At 38.6% G+C, this 14,077-nt stretch overlaps 1 long non-coding RNA gene across 2 annotated transcripts in view; it reads right to left on the reverse strand.

Annotated features, from left to right (window-relative positions):
• Positions 1–2,292: 2,292 nt before the first annotated feature.
• LOC122213564 overlaps positions 2,293–14,077 on the reverse strand; it is a 111,821-nt gene continuing 100,036 nt past the window's right edge. For both annotated transcript variants that reach the window (XR_006199588.1, XR_006199587.1), the window contains exon 4: positions 2,293–2,679. This is a non-coding gene — a long non-coding RNA (uncharacterized LOC122213564). The remainder of the gene's footprint in view (positions 2,680–14,077) is intronic.

Consider the following 14,077-nt stretch of genomic DNA (forward strand, 5'->3'; position numbering starts at 1 on the left):
CCCCATGACTTTGACAATTTTGAAGATCACGAGCCATTTACTTGGTGGAATGTCCTATAATTTGGGGTTGTGTTGTAATAAAAAAATACATTTGGCCTTTGTCCCTAGTTCCTGCCACTGAGCTCCTAAAACCCTTGGATTTCCTGAGTAGTAGCAATGACTTTGTTATGTTAATGTGGTTACTCAACCCGGAATGGGTCTTGTTATCAAAGGAAAGAACAAAAACAAAAATAAAACCAAAATCTAAAACTAACCATGTGATTAGAGGGTTAGAACTTTCAGCCCCTGTGGAGAGGACAGGGTCTGGGGATTGAGTTTTATCACCAATAGCCAATGATTTAATTACTTATGCCTACATAATGAAGCCTTGGCAAAAATCTTTTGAATAACAAGGTTCTGGGAGCTTCTGGGTTGGTGAACCCATCAATGTGCCAGGACACTGGCACTAGAGAGGGCATGGAAGCTCCGCATTCCTCCTACCCCATCCACCCAATACGTGCCCCATACATGTCTCCCACTTGGTTCTTCTGAGTTGTTATATAAAACTGTAATTGTTAAGTACAGCACTTTCCTGAGCTCCATGAGCCATTCTAGAGAATGATCAAATTTGCGGGAAGGTTGTGGGAAACTCCAAATCTCTGGTTGACCAGACAAGTTCGTTTGGGGACACCCATGAATTGCAGCTGGTATATGAAGTGGGGACAGTCTCATGGGACTGAGCCCCTTCACCCTATGGGATCTATGCTAACTGCAGGCAGTTAGTGTCATGATTGAATTGAATTGTAAGACACACAGCTGATGTCACAAAATTGGTCTTCGGAAATGACATGCAAGGTTACCTGACATCTCCTCATGATAAATTTAGGTTATGATTTTTTGTAAGATTACCAGAGAAGTGATGTGGAGCCCTTCTCAGTATATCATGTCAAGAGGCACATGATGCTGATGTCTCATTACTGGGATGTTAACATCCATCACTCAGTTGAGGTAGTCTTCCAGGTTTCTCTACTATAAGGTCATATTTTCCCCAAATGTATTATTCTTTAATATTTCACATTCTAAGATAAAATATTAAACTACTCATAACTTCTTCCCAGATGTCAAAAATATTTTCTTAATCACCAAGAATAAGAAAATAGAAATACATTAGAGAAAATGAAAGAAATTTATTTGTGCAATTGAACAAATTTTTGGAGAAAATAGATGAGATGCAGGAGGAAAGAAGGAAAAGACCCAGAGTTAATAGTGACAGAAGAATGTAGGATTGAAATGTCACTGATTGGGCAGGATATGAATTTACCTTCTATCTCTGTGACAATCATAAGAAATGAATTTCCACTTAAACTAGAAGAGGAAAAAACCCAAAGGCCCCATTAAACTTAATGTATTTTGTATGAATGCAAGTACACATCCATATAACTTCAATATTCAGAGGACTAGTTGATAATTATCCACCTCACGTTGTAGATAACAAGTTTTGAGGAACATTACACACAAATTCTTCCAAATGACAAAAAAAAAGTGCTAAAACTTTTTACTTCAAAAGACTTTGTATTTTGTCTTTGGGAGAAGAAAAGAATCAACTGGAGATTGACAATAGTACAAAGATTGGCAGCACTTATCACATGCTTTTAGTAAACATGAAGAAAATTAAATGCATAACAATAGTGTTAAGCATTTAAAATTGACCTCTGATTCTAACATATAGCTATATTATTAATAGTACAAAACAAACTATTGGAAAGTAAGATCAAATATCATGTGCCATTGTTAAACACAATAGAGTTGATTCTTTTTTTTTTATGGTGAAAACTTATATTTTGATTTAGCCAACTGGGTTCAGTTTGAATCCAGTTTGAATTCAGTTTGAATTTCACATGCTCAATTTTGTTGGCAAAACCCAGAGCATCGTTGTCAGGAGCCAGTCGAACATATACCTTCTTCTCTCCATTGGGCCTGATCAGGGTGTTGACCTTGGCCACATCAATGTCATAGATTGTCTTCACAGCGTATTTGATCTGGTGCTTGTTGGTCTTGATGTCCACAATAGACACAAGTGTATGGTTGTTTTCTATTTTTTTTAAATTTTTTTTAATGTTTATTTTATTTTTGACAGAGAGAGAGCATGAGCAGGGGAGGGGCAGAGAGAGAGGGGGACACAGAATCTGAAGCAGGCTCCAGGCTCTGAGCTGTCAGCACAGAGCCCGACGCGGGGCTCGAACTCATGCACCGCAAGATCATGACCTGAGCCGGAGTCGGATACTCAACCGACTGAGCCACCCAGGCGCCCCTGTTGTTTTCTATTTTATTCATGGCTGACTCAGGAGTCGGGGGTCAGGGGGCGGGGTGGAACTTGATAGTGCTTGATGATGGCATACCGGTCAACCTTGCTTCTCCTGGGGGTGCTCTTTGAGGATATTTGGGCTGCATTCAAAGATGCAGTGTCTTGGGTAGTTGGAAGGTAGGTGACTTGAGGATCTTCTTTTTTTCATGTGTGACTGGATGCCTTTCAGCACCACTTTCTTGGCCTTCAAAGCTTTTGCTTTAGGTTGGGCTTTGGGAGGGGCAAGAGCTTCAGGTCCATTTTCATGACAGGGAGAGGATTCATCTTTTGTGCAGCAATGCTAGTATTCAGATCATCCAAGAACTTTATCAGCATAATAATGGAATTTTCGTCATCTGGTAGGAACCATAACAAATAATAACATTGAAGGTAGAACATTTTCTTAGAATACAAGCCTCAGCAGCACACACATGTTATTTGGTTAGGTAAGAAGTGCTAAATATTTCTCACCTATTTAAAATTTTTTGTAATGTTTATTTATTTTTGAAAGAGAGAGCGACAGAGCATGAGCGGGGGAGGGGCCGAGAGAGAGGGAGACACAGAATCTGAAGCAGGCTCCAGGCTCTGAGCTGTCAGCATAGAGCCTGATGTGGGACTCGATCCCACAAGTGTGAGATCATCTTCTGAGCTGAAAACAGACACTTGAGCCAAAGTCAGACACTTAACCGATTGAGCCACCCAGGTACCCCTTTCTCTAAAGGTACCCCTTTAGATACAACTTCTAATATAATCTATGTAGAAGAGATAGTAATTACTACCAGATTTTCAAATTCCAAAAAGGCAAACATGTCTGTAGGTGAATATTTTGTGGGCATTTATTCAGTAATGACGTGAGTAGAAAAGACTATATGTACTCTTACTTATGTTGATTGCTGACTACCTACAAAAACTTCCAGAATAACCTGTTGGTCAAGCAAAGTCAAGTGTGTTAGGCTTAAGGCAGCAAGGGAGAGCGCCATCTTAACAGAGTCTTAGTGTCTCAGTAGAGGAAAGCTTTAGGGTCTGGGCTCAGGTAACTTAAGGCAAGTCCTTCAAGGCAGGGAATAGGTGAAGATTGGCCAAAGTTTGTGATGTAGTACTTCAGGATTGGTGGACACAGTGGGTCTTAAAACAAGTCTGGATAAGCAAACTCTTGTGCTGATAAGCAAGGTGTTTGTGCAGGTGAGCACACAGTTTTTTTGATAAGACTAGCTGTTTGCCACAATGAAGCAACTGTTTGCCTTGATAAATCAGTTTGCAGAATTTCCTGAAGCACATGATAAAGTTAGTTATTTATTGGGTTGCAATCTTATTTTCCTGAGAGAGAATTTCTTGGAGAAAAACAGTTAAGTTATGTTGACATAGATAATATCAATTCTCAGCACAAGGTATACAAAAACTACAATCTATTTTTTTTTGTTTTTTTTTAATTTTATTTTTTAAATTTACATCGAAATTAGTTAGCCTATAGTGCAACAATGATTTCAGGAGTAGGTTCCTTAATGCCCCTTACCCATTTAGCCCATCCCTCCTCTCACACCCCCTCCAGTAACCCTCTGTTTGTTCTCCATATTTATGAGTCTCTTATGCCTTGTCCTCCTCCCTGTTTTTATATTATTTTTGTTTCCCTTCCTTATGTTCATCTGTTTTGTCTCTTAAAGTCCTCATATGAGTGAAGTCATATATTTGTCTTTCTCTGACTAATTTCACTTAGCATAATGCCCTCCAGTTCTATCCACGTAGTTGCAAATGGCAAGATTTCATTCTTTTTGATTGCCGAGTAATACTCCATTATATATATATATATATATATATATATATATATATATATATATATACCACATCTTCTTTATTCATTCATCCCTCGATGGACATTTGGGCTCTTTCCATACTTTGGCTATTGTGGATAGTGCTGCTATAAACATGGGGGTGCATGTGTCCCTTCAAAACAGCATACCTGTATCCCTTGGATAAATGCCTAGTAGTGCAATTGCTGGGTTGTAGGGTAGTTCTATTTTTAGTTTTTTGGGGAACCTCCATACTGTTTTCCAGAGTGGCTGCACCAGTTTGCATTCCCACCAACAGTGCAAAAGAGATCCTCTTTCTCCGCATCCTCACCAACATCTGTTGTTGCCTGAGTTGTTAATGTTAGCCATTCTGACAGGTGTAACAAAAACTACAATCTAGATAAAATAATTCAAATGACTAGGGGACATGACAACACCACAAGTACACATGGAAAACATAAGGGATTGCAGCAGCAAATCCTAAAAATAAAAATTTATAAAACATACTATATTCCTTGTTTTGTTTAAACCTGATATAAAATGTGCAAAACCTTTTTTGTCATCTGTGTTGAACTTTATTGAAAATAATTTTAGGAAAGAGAAATTTGAAGCCATTTTTGAAAAAATGAGAAGAAAGTCAAGCTGAAGCTATCATGACACTAGAATCTCACTTCAGGGAAGAAGGCCATGCTCTGTTAGAAATTCTTGTGACATTAATTGTTACATATTTCTGCAACACAAATAGACGTTCGTCTTGAAAATAACCAGTTTTACGCTTATTTGCTCAGTACCAATGTGGCATAATAGCCTGGGTAAAAATTGATGTTAAATGCAAAATGACACAGGAAAAAAAAAATCACTATACACAATATACTTGAAAACATCAAAGGAATTATACATTTTTTGAAGTCAGAGCAATCGCATTTATGAAAAATATATTGATCCTGAACAAATGGCAGAATCTCTTGACATTGACGGCAAGTCTCCCAGCAGAGGCAGTACCAAAAAAGGAGTAGAAAGTGTTGACTCAACTTAGAATCCCATCTACCATCCAAATCTCAATTCTAGGGGCTTCTGGGTGGCTCAGTCAGTTAAGCGACCAACTTCAGCTCAGGTCATGATCTCATGGTTTGTGAGTTCGAGCCCCACATCGGGCTCTGTGCTGACAGCTCAGAGCCTGGAGCCTGCTTCTGATTCTTGTGTGTCTCTCTCTGCCCCTTCCCCACTCATGCTCTGTCTCTCTCTGTCTCAGAAATAAATAAACATTAAAAAAATTTAAAACAAAACAAAAAAAACCAAAATTCGATTCTAAATTCAATTTTCTTTTTTTTAAAACCAGCTATAACACTATCGTCTTCAAAGGAAAGTCTTAAAATGCTGAAAGAATATAGTGGCCTCTCAGTGTTACAGATGGCATGGGTAACTCAAAAAAATTGCAATGAACGGGAGCTATTGACTAATAGGTGATATTGTCTGGCGGAAAAGTACAGGAAATGATAGTGATGGGGATTCCATGCGTAGGGAACTAAAATCCTAAGGTGATTTCTAAAATCTCCACTTTAGAATACTCCAGTTGAAGTATCACAACGTATTTGCAACAATGATTTACGTGACACATTCCCAATAATGTTCTGTAGCTCCCAGGATAAATTTCACCTTGTAGTAGCAATTGCCAATGGGCAATTTTATCACTTTGTGAAAATAAAATTTATTAAAGGTATACAATGTCATGAGAAAAACTGTTCATTTCTTTAGAAAACAAGACTCTAAAGCCAATAGGCAGTGAAACTGTCATAAAGAATTTTATCTCTGTGAAAGTAAGACATAAAACTATTTTATCACTAATGATTAAATCCTACTCATTTCTTAAGTATTCTAGTGAGTTATTTTTATGATTAAAAATGTGTACTTCCTTTATTGTGTGTTCCATAATTTAATTTGTAGAATTTATGTAGAATGACCTCAGGCTTGCTGTTAATTTTATTATTAAAACATAAATAATATACTATCTTTCAAAAATTGTACTGGAGGAAAAGAAAACTAACTGTATTCAAGGAAGGGACACTTTTTTCCTAATTCACACAAAGGCTGCATATGGGTACCAAAGCACACTCTCAAAATGTTAAAAACATAATTTTTGTATAAATAGATAATAAGTCCATATCAAGTATATTAAACCTATTAATAAAGGAACTAGCAGGATGACAAAAACAGTTCAATGGAGAATTTAAGAAACTGGGGTTTTTACAATAAATGTGGAGAAAAGTCATGCTGAAATAAAATTACTCATTTAGACAAAGGTATACAGTGGTTAAAATCTTACAGGGTAAAAAAAACCATAACCTTTGGGTTTATCCTTCCTACTAAACAACCAAAAAAAATCTTGGTCCCAAATCAGCATTCAGAATTATAAAATCTCTGGGTGATAATGAATTGTATGAACAAGCTTAAGTTCCCAGAGTCAGATGATCCTTAGGTGGGTTTGTTTGAAAATGTTCTTAGCATGACATTAATCACCTTTTGACTTATTTCCAAGTTTGGGATAATTTTTCTTTTTTTTAATATTTCTTATTGTTTTAATGGTTTTAATGTTTATTTGAGAGAGACAGAGACAGACAGAGAGAGAGAGAGAGAGACAGACAGACAGAGCATGAGTTGGGGAGGGGCAGAGAGAGAGGGAGACAGAGAATCCGAAACAGGATCCAGGCGCTGAGCTGTCGGCACAGAGCCTGATAGGGGGCTCGAACTCACAAGCTGTGAGATCATGACCTGAGCCAAAGTCCACCACCCAACCCACTGAGCCACCTAGGCCCCGGGATAATTTTTCTTAACATGGACTAGTGACAGCCCTGTATATTCACACTGAAGCAGGATTCAGCCCTTGTTGTATCAAAAAACAAAGCAAACAAAAAAACCAAAACCAAAAAACCAAATTCTAACCCGCAAATCACAAAGGAGGAAAGAAGACTTCGCCGATGATTTTGTGGTGAGACAGAGGAGAGGGTTACAACGCACCTCCACAGCAAATCATCTTTTTTGAGATCCTGGTAAATCCGCACACCCCGTGCTCCCGTCTAGCTTTCTCACTGGCCCTCCACACGTATGTTCCCCATCTTTCTTTTTCCTAGTGCAAAGAAATACAGCCTCCTACCATGTTGCAGCCTCACACCCAGCAGCCTCTAAGTTAAAAAAAAAAAAAAAAGGGTATTTCATGCTGCTAGGGTTCAAGACATGCCACCCCCAAATATGGCACCTTGTCATATTGGATATCTTACACTGAAGGAGTCTGAGAAAGCAGCAGAAGCAAGAAGGTCAATGTGACCTCCCCCTCTCCCCCCATTTCCCCTGAAACAGGTCATAAATCTCCTATGTGAAAGGTCCCCTCCCAGTACCAGAAGGAGGGAGACATTTTTATCACTAGAGACGGAACTGGGGGCTGAGAAATCTGATAAATAAACCTTGTTAAACTAACCCTTATCTTCCTAGTTACTTCTTCACCATTGACCACCCTTAGCCCAAACCTCTCTGTCTTGTCAGTTCTTCATAGATTCATTATTTCTTTGAGAGGTTTAAAGCTCCCTACTCTGGTCACTGCTTTGGGTCTTTATTCTCTTGTGAAGGCTCCCATGTACATGTAAAAATTCAATGAAACGTATATGTGTTTCTCCTGTTAATCTGTTTTAGGTCAGTTTAATTTTCAGACCTAGCCAGGGACCCTAAAAGGGTTGAAGAAAACTTTTTCCTCCCCTACAAAACATTAAGATCCAAAGTAAGTAATGACTTTTAAATATTTTTGTCCTTTTGTCACCATTGGTCAAAACTGACTCATCTTGCCTCAAAATTAAATTAAATGAAATTAAAATTAAAATAAAGAATAATAAGGACACCTGGGTGGCTCAGTCAGTTGAGCATCCGTCTCTTGATTTCGGCTCAGGTCATGATCTCATGGTTTTTGGGTTCAAGCCCCACGCTGCCAGTGCAGAGCCTGCTTGGGATTCTCTCTCTGCCTCTCTCTCTGCCCCTCCCCCACTTGTGCTCTCTCTGTCTCTGTCAAAATAAACTCAAAAAAAAAATAAAAAAGTAAAATAAATAATAATAATTAAAAAAAAATAAAGATAAGATAAACGGGCTTGTTTGTTTCCAGTCATTATTTCTTGAACACTGACTGTTATTCCGTGCTTTCACATCTCCTATCTCACTCAGTGCTAGAAGATAGGTCGATATTACTGTAACCATTTAACAGATGAAATAAATGGGCCTCAAGGAGGCTGACATGTTATAGGTAATAATAAACAGCAAGGCTTAGCTCGCGTTCCAGGTCCTCAAATTCCAAGCCATAGCTGATTACTTTATTGCTCAGTTCAGCCCTGCTCTTCTGCCCTTGTAAATCCATGAATCGGTGCTCCTTCTCAAGTGCTACTTAGAATCTGTTAACTATTTCTTCTGCTGCAGGATTCTTAACTTCAGCACTACTGACTTTTTCCGCCCCCCAGGAGGCTGTCCCGTGCACTGGAGGATGTTCAGCAGCGTCTCTGGCTTCTACTCACTAGATGCCAGTAGTCCTCGCTCCCAGCCCTCCCTACCCCCCAGTCATGACTAAATCGTCCCCAGCTGAGAATCACGGTTTCGCCCTTTGCTAAATTCCTTTGCAGTTTGCATCCCTTTGTCCGCCTTTCAGTCTGGGAGAACGCACAGAGTCTCAGACCCAGAGTGCTGATGTGGAAAACCTCCCTGCCTGTGCACTCTATTGGGTCCCTCTGGACTTCCTGTAGGCCCCGTGCCTGCAGTAACTGACATCCTCCCTGTGAGCCTTTTTCTGTTCTTGGAGGGTGTCCAAATCCTACTTACGTCGGCTTGATTCTATGTGCTATAGCTCATCCAATCAACTTGATGCAGTGGCTATTCAAGACCAGGGGTTAAAATCGAATTGGCTGCCCAAGAATGATTTACTGCAGGCTCCTAGAAATGTCTCCCACAACTGGATTAACTATTTTGATTAATTTGACCTGTCAGTTTGTTGGGAAGGAAGGGAATAGCCACTTAATTAATTTATTCACTTCATTTATTCAGCTTAATAATTTATTCACATTCATTCATTTATTTATTTAATATTTAGATTAAGGTAACTTGCTTTGAACTAGATTTAACGGTTGAAATGATCAGATCAGGTGTCTTTTTTTACTCAAGGTGGATGCTGCTTCTATCTCAATACAAATTATTTCATATTCTTTATTTCCCAGAGAACACAGCTCAGTTAATAAATAGTCACAATTTTCAGAGGCTGTTTCTAACCAGTCTCTTTTCTTTTTGTTGTAGAGAGAATAAGATACATTTTTTTCCTTAAATTTCAAAAACTATTTTAAAACATAAATGTTTGAGAAGCACTTGTGCTTGTATGGCGATGCCTTTCAAGCAGGAGAGGGTGTCATTCACTAGTATGTACATAGAACTCAGTACAATAAATGTGTGTCATTTTACGTCCATAGTGGATTTCCTGTGTGATGGAGGGAAGAACAGGAGAAGACAGACCAGAGGGTTCACATCACACTAGATTTCTTAGGAAGCTCGTAAAAAGGATTTACTGTATTTTGATTAATCCATCCTTCATCCACCTTGAGTGTCTCCATGGCAACCAGATATTTGTTTCCCAAAGATGGGCTTTTAGACTGTGGAAGGTTCATTCAGCTCTGTACAAAACTCCCTGTATTCCTGAAAACCACATCTTTGAAATTCAGCCTGCATAGACAACCACTCCCAAACTCTTGTCTGTGTTAGTAATCCTAATGCCATTATCATCTTATCAATGACAGGACATGATCAATTTTTTGAAGCATTTCCTCAGAACCCACAGAAGCATGTTTCACCTCTATTCCTCAAAAACATCTAGTGTTTTAAGCTGAGCTTGAAGGAGGCTAATTGAGTGGTCATTATGAGGGTTTTTTTCCTTTAACTGGTTAGAATATTTCAGAGCACCCACCAGTTGGACAATCCTGTAAATAAAAATCATCTTTCATTAAAAATTAATGAGGGCCTGGCTGGCTCAGTCAGAAGAGCGTGTGACTCTTGATCTTGAGGTTGTGAGTTCAAACCCCATGTTGGGGCAGAGATAACTTAAATAAATAAATAAATAAATAAATAAATAAATAAATAAATATTTTTTAAATTAAAAAATTATTTAAGAAAATTAATGATCCCAAGGTGCCTGGCTGGTTCATAGAGCATATGACTCTTGATCTCAGGGACAGTGAGTTCAAGCCCCATGTCGGGTGTTGAGCTTACTCAAAATAAAATATTTTTTAAAAGAATTGATCGTTTTCTCAAAACACAGTTATAGAGCAGTATCTAACTGAAGGTGTAATAACATGCATAGAACATACATTTTATAATGAGGTCACACATTAGTTAAAAACCAGACTGAAAAGAGGACATGGAAACCCAAACTCCCAGCACACAGCTCTGAACACCCCACAGTGGGGGCTGCCTTTCTTTGCTCACAGGGGATCCTGAGAAGTGCCCTGGTTACATGAAAAGTATAAATCTTCCACTCCATGGGAACAGGAACCCCCTCTGTCCCGCCTTCTCCCACCTCTCTATTTTTCAATATGGAAAGATTCATCAATGGATGGATGGGTGGATGAATGGCTAGATGGATGGATGGGCAAAAAGCTGTGTATTAAAAATCCAAAAAAAGTGTTATCTGGGGAAAATTTCACTTTATGTATCTTGTATCCTTTTTTTAAAAATTTTTTTCTTACAAATTTTTATTTAAATTCTACTTAGTTAACATACAGAATAATATTGGTTTCACAAGTAGAATTTAGTGACCCAGTGCCAAACACAAGTGCCTTCTTTAACCACATCACCCATCTAGCCCATCCCCCACCCACCTCCCTCCAATATACCTGTATTCTTTTCTTTTTCATGACATTAGTTACTTTTATAATCCACAAAGCAATAAATCATTTCCATTTTGAAAAAAAAAGGAAAAACTCAAAAAAAAAAAATGTGTTCTTCAGTGTTTGAAGTATACTCCAAAGTATATCTGTTTCTGATGTCAAACAAATAAACAAAAAGCACTTGATCGTTTATGCCATCAGGATGCAGTTCCTACGGTTTGTGCAATTTCTCTCATTCTTTTATTTTTTAAGAATCACCAAATGGTTTGTAATGTCTTTATTAATGATTAAGGTAATAAAATCCAGTTCTTTGACCCATATTATAAAGACTAATGATTTAAACTTTTTTTGGGGGGGAGGGCACATAAGTAATATTGAATTAGTCTGAGACACAGTTTAGGAATCATAACTTGAATTATTGGAATTCATTCGGGAAACCCAGCCTCACTTAAAATCGCTGCTGTCTGCAGTGTAATAAATATGATCGATGGCCTTCTGCAGTGATGTGGTCTGACTGCTCCTCCATTGCTGGGAGAGGCCTCTTTGTGTGTGTGCATGTGCATATTTCTTGAACATTCTGCAACTGTTTCCAACAGGAGCTACTTTTGAACCTCCTGTTCACAGTTATTTAAGAATAGTCTGTTATTTCCCAATAACCATGGATCAATTTAGATTGCTTGTAGGAAAGCGAATCTCATTGAAGATCGATGACCTTGTAAAAGAGTAAAAATACACACAGACAGAGACTCATCCATTCTATCTCACTTGGTTCTTTGTCATTTGGAGCTAGAAAGAAAAACTGGTTTCTGCTGGTTACCAGGACTCTCACGTGATCATCAAATTGGGCAAATTAAAACCAGAAGATATTAATTAGTCCCAATGTTGTTTTTTAGGGACTAAATGTTGAAATAAACTTCCAAACACAGTAAAAGCAGACTTTAGTCAATGCCTCCGTGCTCACCCAAACAGCTCTTCAGCATTTCTGATCCCCGCTCCTGGCTTTCTTTTCCCCTTCCATTGTACTTATCACTTCAATTCCTAATTTGAGGAGCAAATTACTTGACATACCTCTTGCAACATACCTGTGTATAGGGATAAGGCAGAGAACTTATATGCTACCTTGTGAGATATTTAACTCGTAAAGCAAATCCCTTCTCTCATTTCAGTAAACTTATGAATATAAATATTGGCGAATAAAAAATGAACTACACAGGAGACTTGTCAGTCTTTTAAATACAATGATAAAACCTTAACTCATGGACTTTTTAATTTGGAAAGAATCTTAGCGACTGGTTTGTATATGGCGAAACTGGTAGGTTGGGTCCGACAATACTGCAATGCAAGTTAGTAACAAATCAGACCCTCCCTGAAATTTTTCCATCCGACTCTTCTGCTTTTCCTCAGCTAGGGGGTGAGGGGGGAGAAGGACATGTCCATGACCTTCATTTAACCCCAAAATCTGTGTGGTGCATACCCTGATGGGAGAGATAAGGAAACTGAGGCTCTGAGAAGTTACGTAATTTGTCCAAGGTCACACAGCTACTAAAAGAAGTGGGGGGCGCCTGCATGGCTCACTCAGTTAGGCATCCAAGTCTTCATTTCAGCTCAGGTCATGAGCTCACAGTTCGTGAGTTCAAGCCTGGCATCGGCTCTGAGCTGACAGTGTGGAGCCTGCTTGGGATTCTCTCTCTCCTGTCTCTCTGCCGCTCCCCAACCTCTCTCAAAATAAATAAATAAACTTAAATTTTTAAAAAGTGCAATGTGAACCTCAAATTGTAACCTGAATGAATTCTATGAAGAGCTTCTGTTCTTACCCAAATCCAAGTTCAGGCAATTGGTGAAAGACGCTGAAGAAAAGAGAACATTTTCCTGAATATTGGGGGAGATCCATTGAGGAAAAGTCACATCACAAATCACATTGATAAAATTCCTTAGATATTTCTGTTATTCTCCCCCAGTTTCTTTACCCCAGGAGGTATCTGTTTTCTTTCCTATGATGTTACAAGGGTAAAAAAAAATTATAACTGCTTAATCAATATAGAAGGCAAGGTTTACCTGGAAAGATTGCCTATCACCAAGACTGCATATGTAGAAAGGCTGCAACAATTTTTCTTAAAAAAAAAAAAAAAAAAAAAAAAAAAAAAACAAAAAACAGGGAGAGGGGAAAAGCATAGCCAAGTTAAAGGCAAAAACCTAAAGTGCCAAAAAGAGAGTGAACTTGAAGTCTAAGAGCACGAGGACGCTGAACCAAAATGGCTCACAGAGTTCTTGGAGCCAGTAGAACTTTAAATGCTGGGCCTAGAGGGAGAACACCTGCTCAGGAAGGACAGCATAGCCCACATCCTGTGCACGGAGAGCTGGACCAGGGCCGCCTGCAGGAAGCTAGATCAGGAGGGCTGCTCCAACTCTGACAGGAAGATTTAGAAACATTATCCAACAAAGTTGAGAGAAGGATATAAAGGAGAATATCATTGCAACCTGAGCTGGGGAGCAATTTCCTAAACAGTTCAGAAATACAAACCATAGAGCCAACTATTGATGAACACAATTATATCAAGACCAAGGATTTCTATTCAATGAGGGACGCCAGCAGTGAAATCATAGAGGAGAATACGTGTACGTATTTGTATTGTCTATGGCAAAAAAGGGTGAAGCAGGTTTTTTCCTCTCCTTTTATTATGGGAAAAGAGGGTGGGGGCAGAAATAAGGCAGATGTCTAGGCCTAATCTCCCTGTGAAAATACTAATGAATACCTCCTAGAAAAAGAGTTAAAGGTATTTGTTAACAGAGAAAGCCTTATCTTTGGAATGCTTTTAACAGGATGAATCTGGTTGGTTGGCTTGCTTATGGTAAACAAACCAGGAATCTCTGGATTTATGGGCATAACCCAGGGGAAAATATCATGGAATGGATATGCCTATCCAAGTATAAATTGGAGATCTTTCATGATTTAGATGGCAAAATATTGATTTATCCCATTCCTAATGAATTTAATGTGATCACATGGTCAAGATGGTCTCTGTCTCTCCACTAAGAAGTTACTATTTTCTCTTTGTAATTAATATGTACTT

The sequence above is a fragment of the Panthera leo genome, chromosome A2 (genome assembly GCF_018350215.1).
Source record: "Panthera leo isolate Ple1 chromosome A2, P.leo_Ple1_pat1.1, whole genome shotgun sequence".
NCBI classification, from domain to species: Eukaryota; Metazoa; Chordata; class Mammalia; order Carnivora; family Felidae; genus Panthera; species Panthera leo.